Genomic DNA, 8,770 nt, shown 5'->3' with positions numbered 1-8,770 from the left:
AGCTCTTATTTTAAGGTGTGGGTCTAAAAAACATGTATCCTTTTCAAATTTTAAAGACTTGATGGAAAATATTTAAAAGCTTATATTGGGTGTTAAAAAAACTTGCGCTGTTTTTTGCGCGGAATCCGCTTGTTCTACGAACTCCGGCATATCATCACCAGCATCTCCACCGCCATCGGATCTCCCAGCCCTGCATTATATGAACGTTTATATATATTTCTTATTTTTATTTTTTTGTAAGGGGCCTGGAGGCAAAAGCGTAAAAAGAGCCAAACAACAAGAACAACCAAAACAAACTATATCTCTGTGGCAGTCGCTAACAATTTGTGCAAACACCAGGGGGAACATTTTCAGAGGTGTACATGAGGTGTACATATGAGGTGGTGGTGTTTGGGGCCTGTACCCGGCCGAGGGGAAATGCCAACAGAAACCGCATACCGTCTACAATTATTTGAACAGAGATTACTCTGCTTAAATACGATTTATATTGTGTGTTTAAATATATGCTCAGCCCGTATCAGTCTGCTGGCAGCCGCCAACAGCTAGAAGTTCTTCATTATTATCTCCACGCGTTTGTATCTGTAGCTGAGAACGTATCTGTATCTGTGGCTATAGCTGTGGCTGTCCGCCCGTCTGCTTGCCATGACCTTGTGAAGGATGTGGCCAAGAATGCAAGCCACATCCAAAATAACAACAAGCAGAAGAAAATAAAGCCGAAGAAACGGCCAGAAGAAACCTCACGTCAGCCAAATAAAGCAAAAACACACACCAGTCGAGAGTCAGTCATGAAAGTGGAGGCTGAAACGATGGAGAATGGATGCGGGCTCTTACTCTTACTGGGTGGATGCCACCGGGGGGGCCAACCAGGGAGGAGGCGGAGAAGACTGCAGAGAAGCTCTTAAGAATGGGCGAAACAGCATTGAAAAAGAAAGCCAGCGAAACGGCTTAAAAGCCAACTCAAGAGTCGCATCTTGAGAGCGCCGTTTCCGCTCAACTCATCATGGTTTAACCCAAGAAATACAAAGATATATAATACTATATTTTAGGTATTTATTTTATAAAAATATGAAACTTAATATTCAAAAAAAACAAGACAAAATGATGGTTTTAAAGAGTAGTACTCCATCTTCAAAACTTTCTTGTTAACTAATGGGTTAAAGCCAAGACTCCGGCCATCATCATCATCATCATCCGCAGCTACACAAGACGGCAGCCGCATAAACTGCCAACGCCATTTAAGTCATAATTTAAGCCACATTCCAGACGCGATCCTTCAGAGATTGCATTACGTGCTCGTTCTCTGAAAGAAACTGAAAGATACATTCATAAATTCGCATCGAGGATCGGAATCGGGATTGGGATCGGGATCGGCTTGTGGGCTTTTTTTCAATTATTTCTCTCTCTTTTCCTCTGGCCTACACTGGGCAACAAACTAATGATTTCATTAATTGTTTTTCCTTCTAGAATCTAGATTGATGGGTCATATATACCATATAGGTATTCCGGTGAGTCTGGCTGCCGGCGCATTAACATGTCTCGAATTTCCCTAGTCCTTTGGCACATCCCTGTAGTGAGTCCCCCCGGCTTTTCTGATACTCTATCTCTTTCCCAAAGCCCATCCCGCTCTAGCCCGCTGGTGGAGTTCTCCAGACATCTCGTCATTCCCACGCATCTGGGCACGTACGAGCCTCTCAAATGGAGTAGGAGTAGCCGGAGATGGAGGAGTAGGAGGTCGTCCAAAAACAGAAAACAGGGAAACTGTTGCACTTCAAAAAAAAAGGGTATTAAACCTCCAAGTTAAGAGAAGAGTTCATAAATGTATCTACACCCCTTGCTAAAGAAAAGATACTTTATCCGAGACATACCGAGGTACCCTGTTTTAGATATTCTATTTATGATTTCTTTCAGTGTAGGAAACAAATGTCAGGCTTAGGCTGCGAGCTGAGATCGGGACTGATGCCCATGCTTGTGTTACAAGTGTCAGCCCACAATGAGGGATTCTGGATGCTGGATTCGGGGATCTTGGATTTTTGGAAGGAGGGAAGACTGGCAGAGTGGCAGGGGAGGGAAACATCCGTTAAGCGTTCGTTAAGTGTGCGCATGCGTGGAGGAGGAAGGCCTTCGGAGCTGGAGCTGGAGCTCTTTTGTCGTTTCTACCGAAGAGATCGGAGATCCTATATAGCCATATGCCTGGGCATATCCTGCAGGGCTTATGAGGCGGGCGGGCACTTGAGAGATGTACCGACATGCCCTCGTACGTACAGGAAACATGCCTAGTTACCATCAATGCCGCACAACAAGTGGGCGTTGAGTGCCGCAGACGCAGACGCAGGGTGGGAGGGAGAGTGTGTGGCAAGTGCCATCTCTTTCCCTGTAATTAATTAAAGAACTGTCATCCGATGTAGGCGTCGTTTTTGGCTACCTCCTCCGTCCGTCCACTCCTCCTCCTCCTCCCCGGCCAGTCACTTCCACTTCCAGCTCCACGTTCTCCTTGCATCGCCCCACGATAGGCATATAAAGCTTAATTAAAGCAAATTAAAGTGATTGCCATTTAGTTTGAGGTTAATTGCATTAAATGCGAAACTAAGAGTCGGGCACGCATCTCCCTCCAAGGGGAGCCACTGCTCCGGAGGGTCTTCTCTGCCTGCTCCATATGCGAATTGTGTCGTGAGACTTGCAGCAACTTTGACCCCTTTCGGCGGACAAGTGATTCAATGTTGCACGCATCGTTCGGTTCTGGGTGAATGGATTGCTTGGAAATCTTGGGAAAAGTCCAGAATCAAAGAGATAGGTCTAGGGAATAATGTGGACTATTAAAAAAAGGTTTAGACTTTTGGGTCTTATAAACCGATGTTTCAAAGTCCCCTTTCTCAATTGCCGTGCTCTGTTATAGTAGGAACCTCTCACCACACACACTTGCCCCCAAATCTAATTGCATGTTGCATGTTTGGCGGCACTTTCGGCCTCTGTGGAGAGCCTAGCCTAGCCGAGATCGGCGGCACATAAATTCTCATTACAAGTGCAAACGACGATGATGACAACGACTTGGCCTATGGCACTGAACTTTTGTGCTTAATTTTTTCGATATGCAATAAATTGAGGATGGGGATCTGAACTGGATTGGGGTTAAAGGTGGAGGCGAGGTGCTAGTTGCAACTTGGATACATGGCCTATGGATGAGCACTAAAGTACAAATATTAGACGAGCTTTTGAAGAATTCTCCAAAACAGGATGGAGAAGGAAGACCAAGCTGCCTCGCCACTCTACTGGCCGGATGAGCATTAATTGCGTTGATTGTCATCGCTGGTTGCTGGTTGTTGATGTTGCTGTTGTTGCAGTTGTTGCTGTTGCTGGTTGCTGCCCCTGCTCTGCGTGCAATTGTTGCAAAAAAGCTGCGGGCAGCGAATGCATGCGGTTCATTGGACTGGCGCAGTCAACTTGCAACGTCAGTCGCATGCGCCGACGTCTAGGTAAAAGTTCTATGCTGCATGTTGCTGTTGCATGTTGTTATTGGTGTTGCTGCTGCTGCTGCCGCCGCTGTTGCTGTTGTTTTTGTTTTTTAGACACAATTTCCGGGTCATTGACTTGAAGCATTTCTTCATTGAATTGCGTATGTAACTGCATTCGTGTGTGTGGGTTTCTTTCTGTGTATGTACGCTAGTGGTTGTCGGTGTGTGCTGCAACACGATCAATAAACGAGACAAGCCAACAACAACAACAACAACACTAACAACAACAACAACACAAACAACAAGATCCACGCACAACCACGACGACGAGTTAGAAGAAATACGATGAAAAAAAAAAAAATACGAAGCAACCAAAGAACTTTTATATTGCCACACTGAGAGAAAAATCTTAGTTATATCTTAAAATTAATTCCCATGGAAACTGCAAGAAAATATACAAGGCAGCACCCAATCTCCACAACTCTAACTACAACCAATTCTATATTAATTCTTTTCTCCTTGTGTAGAAAGTTCTTCCAGCCAGTTGAGAATGGTGGAAGACGCGGGCCGTGGCCTGGAAGACAGCAGGGTGGGAGGAGTGGCGGTGGGCGGCCGTTGGAGCCAAAGGGGTGGGGCGAAACGGGTGTTGGGGTTCTGTTTACGACTTTGCCTCGCTTTTTGTTGGAGGACGAATGCCGTGTGTAGTGCAATAGCAGAAACAAACAACAACAAAAGCCAATGCACACTTCTTACACTGAAAGAAAGGATAGGGTTATATTAGAGATTATTTTAAGTTTTAATAGTTATTGGAATATCTCTAAACTAGTCCTTGAATTACTATAATTTTTGTATTTAATTATAATTTATGTAATATAGAACTAATATACCCTACAACCTGAGCCGCCGGTTTTTGTAGGGTATGTCAGCAACAACAACAAGAGGAGTAACATGGGCGACGACGACTTCAGATAATGCCATGCAACCGGCAAGGTAACAGCCGCAGAACCTCTCCAAACCTCCGCCGGTCACCTGCCCCGGCCCCTGCCCCTTACCTGAGGCCTACCCCTCGCTTCCCTTCCTGATCTGCTCCTAGCCATGCCCCTTCTTCGCCCCTCCCGGTCCAAGCAGGTAACCTGATCACCACAAAACCCAAGAAATCCGATGGAATGAGGGGCAGGGGAGCACAGCCAGCATATCAGGAGAAGCAGTCTCTCCAAGTACACAGAGGAAAATGAATAAAAATAATAAAATATAATTATAAAATAATATAAGAAATGTTTGAAATAAATCGAGTAATCAGTTAAGGATTAATATTTATTTTTAAGAACTAACACACATTTTCTTGAAGTGCATGCGTGTTTGTGGAAATCAAGTGTAGCAAGGCCCAAGACGGGGCAAAAGAATAAGAGCATCGGGCTTAAAGAAAACGAGAAGAAGCCGAAGAAACCGGGGGAGCGTCGCGTCACGGAAAACTCGTTAATGCAGGCGAAGATTTCACTTGGACTCCAGACTCCAGACCCACCTAACCCATACACACTTGGGTCGAATACACAAGCCTACATGTGCGTGTATATATAGTATATGGTTTAGTGTGCGTTTAACGCATTTTAATCAGCGTGTCGCATAATTACCGGATGCTGCTGAGAGGGGCAGTCGATGAGTTGGGGAGATCGGTGGGACCAGGGGCGTAGACAAGTGCCAGCCTTCCCCTCCTCCTTCTCCTCCTCCTCCTCAACGTTGATGCCAAAATACCTCAGGGGTCGGGGGCTGGCCAAGGGAGAGACCCCATTCCGGAGGGGGAATGTTCGAAATCATAACAGAAAATGATGGATGAATTGTCGCGCTGCTTGGCTCCAATAAAAACAACCGTACTTTTCCGAGGGGAGATCGGCCAAATTAAAACGATGCCAGCACGTCCTCGCCCCCTACAAATTGAGGCACAAAAAGTGCACTGGAAACTATAATTTAGATATATAAGAACATAAGAACTCTCTACCAAATCCCTAGGTGCACCCCTTTTCTCTCAGTGCCCTCACAAAACTATTCTAGTGATCTTCGCTCGAGTCTGCAGTGAAAGTTTGGGGCAACTGCAGCAGCAACATCACCGGCACCGGCAACAAGCCGCCGACAACAACATCTCTGTCTGAATTCGAAGTATTGAAAATATTAATAGAACAAACTTGTTTTGACGGAAATGCACTTTACTTTATTTATCATAGTCCGTCAGTTTGGGATTCGTATTTGGATTCAGATTCAGATACGGATTCGGATTCGGATTCGTATTTGGATTGGGAATGAATGAAGCAACATGTGGAGAGGCGGCAGCAGCTTCTTCCTCTCTATTTATGCAGATAGATGGGCGGAAAAGATAAAGTATCTCATGTGGCACCAACACACCCAAACAGCCAGTAGAGACTGTTGCACAGTTGCAAATTGCATTGAAAGTGGCAGGAGGCAGTAGGGAGGAGATCATTTGGCTGGGGTGTGCGGTTGGGAATGGGCATGGGGGTTGACAGGTGCAGAGTCTGGCTGGGTCTGGCAGTTCAAAGAGTGGAAAGATTGAAATGGTTTTCGGAAACCGTTCTGGCCCGCTCTGTAAACAACTTTAGCACATTAACCAAATACTTAATTTGTGTTCGGTTCTTCGGAAGAGCATAAGCACTTGACATCATCCGACAATCGAGTTTAGGTTTTTCGCTTAAGCTCCCCATCCGCCAGCAGCAACCATCGGCCAGCCAGCAGCCACCAGCCACCGGCATCCAGCAACATTTTGAAGAAACCATCTGAAGCTTGTCAAGGTTTATTACATTGTAACCACAGAAAACGCTTTAGCTTTGGCTTTAGCTTCAAGCGGCTGTCATGGAGTATTAGAAATGCCAAACAACAACAGCAGCAGCAGCAACATCAGAAGCAGCATGAGCAACATCGGCGGGAGGGGCGGCAGCTACAACTACACGGCCGAGTGTGGCCCACAGACAAAGTTCAACTAAGGTTGAAACCATTTGTCGGATTAAATACGCGCTGCGGTAATTATGTGCTTCAAGCAGCAGCAACACCACCAGCAACAACATGAGCAACATAGACAACATGGCAAACACGCTGAGAATGCGACTCCGAAAGCACCGAAAGCCGAAACGAGTTTCCGACTTTAGCTTTAGCTTAAGCCTGGATTTTTTTTCTTTTTTTTTGTAATTTAGCTATAGAGGTATAGCCATACAGCTATAGCCATACAATAGCACTTACAACAATTACAACAGCAACATCGCCGAGGGACGATAAGGTAGAGTGTCAAATGAATTTGTCAGATCTCGGAACTCGAACCCCGAACCCATCTCGGACATGTACAGCACTAAAAACAAATTTAATTGTCCCCGATGGAGGCGGGGACTCGAACTCTCCTGGAGGGCCAAGGAAATCACGTGCGATCTCTGGCCATATCGCACAGGTGCTTCCGTTCCCCCGAATCCCAGTTTGAATTTGAGATTGGAGATCGAGGAAAACCAGAAAGTAGCAGCGGCACCCGGCGGATGTGAGTATTTGTTGTGATTTTTGCACCTGTTGCAGCTCAGCAGCAGGCAAGGAGCACCCATCAAGGTACACTATGAGAAACAAACGAAAAAAAAAATCAAATAAATCAAGCAGACCTGTTAGATAAGTCATAAGATTAGAAACGTTTATGTATGTAGTTTATTATTTCTCTTCAAGAAAACCTCAAGAAAACCTAGTTTTTTTCAGTGTAGGAACTGTGGAAAGAACGATCGACGCCCGATGCATACAAATATAAAACCACAAGCAACTTCCGCCGCCGCAGGATCACAGAAGGATGGAACCTGTTCCTGGATCCCCGGCTTTCCAGTTCCCATTCTCCCCGAAATCGATGCAATTCCCCGAAAGCTGCCATGAGTTGGCACTTATTTCTCGTGAGTTTTGTATTTCTTTTGATTTTCGATGGCTGTTTTCGGTTTCGAATTCATAATGATTTCATTGATCTGTCATTCAAGAGCTTCCAGCATGTCTGCAATGCTGCGACACGTATCTCTGTCGATTGCACCTTCCCGACCCGAACCCGAATCTCCCGCCCCATTCTCGATTCTCGATTCTCATCCGGCAACCATTATGTGTATGTGGACTTGGGGACTCGACTGGAACTGGAACTGGGGCTGGGACTTGGCCTGAGACTGAGACTGAAGCTGAGATACTGATACTGATACGGATTTTGATAGCTTATCACCGCGCTTCCTTGCTCATTAGAGAAGCTATTTGTGTGCTGAATGGAAACGATTCTCTGCCGACAATCCGGCAGATGGCATTTGGCAGATTCACCTTCAGCCAGTGCGACGAGTGACGGCCAGATAGACGGAGCTGCTCGGATTTTCTACGGAATACACTATTATAATATGAAATTCCCTTATTAGCCAGCCACCACTGTAAAATTTTCACATGTCTCACTGATGTATCGCAGAACTGATCCAAAGTTGATTCATTGCGTGCAGTGAATGGCAAGAATCTTCAAAGGAATTAGCCCGAATAGCGATATCGATTCAAGTAGTAGGGATCTCAGGGAATCAGGGGGCAGTGGCAGCGGGGTAAGGAAAATGTCGGCATGCATAATAATAGTTTATTCGGAAATCTAATGATCAATGGAAGATTGCGAGTTTCCCATTGGGTCGTTAGCTCTAGCTTATCAACTTCATTCATTAGAGGAGCTGTCATCCAAAAACGCCCCAGGCCTCGGGAGGCAGGGAGATGGGGCTAGTCCGAGGGGGGAGTTACGCGAATTGGCAGACTTGGATTGCATGACGATGCCCCTCCTCGTCCAGCTCCTCGTTAAATATAGCACACTTCAATTAGAATCGGAGGCAGTGCATCTTGTGTCAGTCTAGGCGAGTTCGAGTTCAGTGCTGCAGCTTCATTCATTCGCTACACAGGGGAAAAATAATAGTAAGAAGAAAATATTCTTTCAATTAAAATAAATCATTTATTGTAGTATTATTTTCTATATGAGGTTTCAAGGCATTTCATAGTTATTTAAAGTTAATTTCTGGTTAGTGAAGTAATGAAACATGTATAAAGTATTGCCTTAAATATTCTAATATTTTTAACGAATAATTATCTATATTTTTAGGTTTTTAAAACAATATTTTCAAGTGTAGACAAGATAGATCTCTTTCCATGTAGTTTTTAGCCAAAAGTGTGTCAGTCGGAGCGAGTTTCAAGCGAATTGGCAGGTCTCGTGCAGCAAGGCTTATCGGGGGATAGTCTCGATCCAAGTCGGGGGCCCCACAGCACCACTCCACCCCCCGTACCGTCCACCCAAGGGT

This window comes from Drosophila bipectinata, chromosome 3L (genome assembly GCF_030179905.1).
Source record: "Drosophila bipectinata strain 14024-0381.07 chromosome 3L, DbipHiC1v2, whole genome shotgun sequence".
Lineage (NCBI taxonomy): Eukaryota > Metazoa > Arthropoda > Insecta > Diptera > Drosophilidae > Drosophila > Drosophila bipectinata.
The sequence above is the reverse complement of the archived record's forward strand: the minus strand, read 5'-3'. Positions refer to the sequence as shown.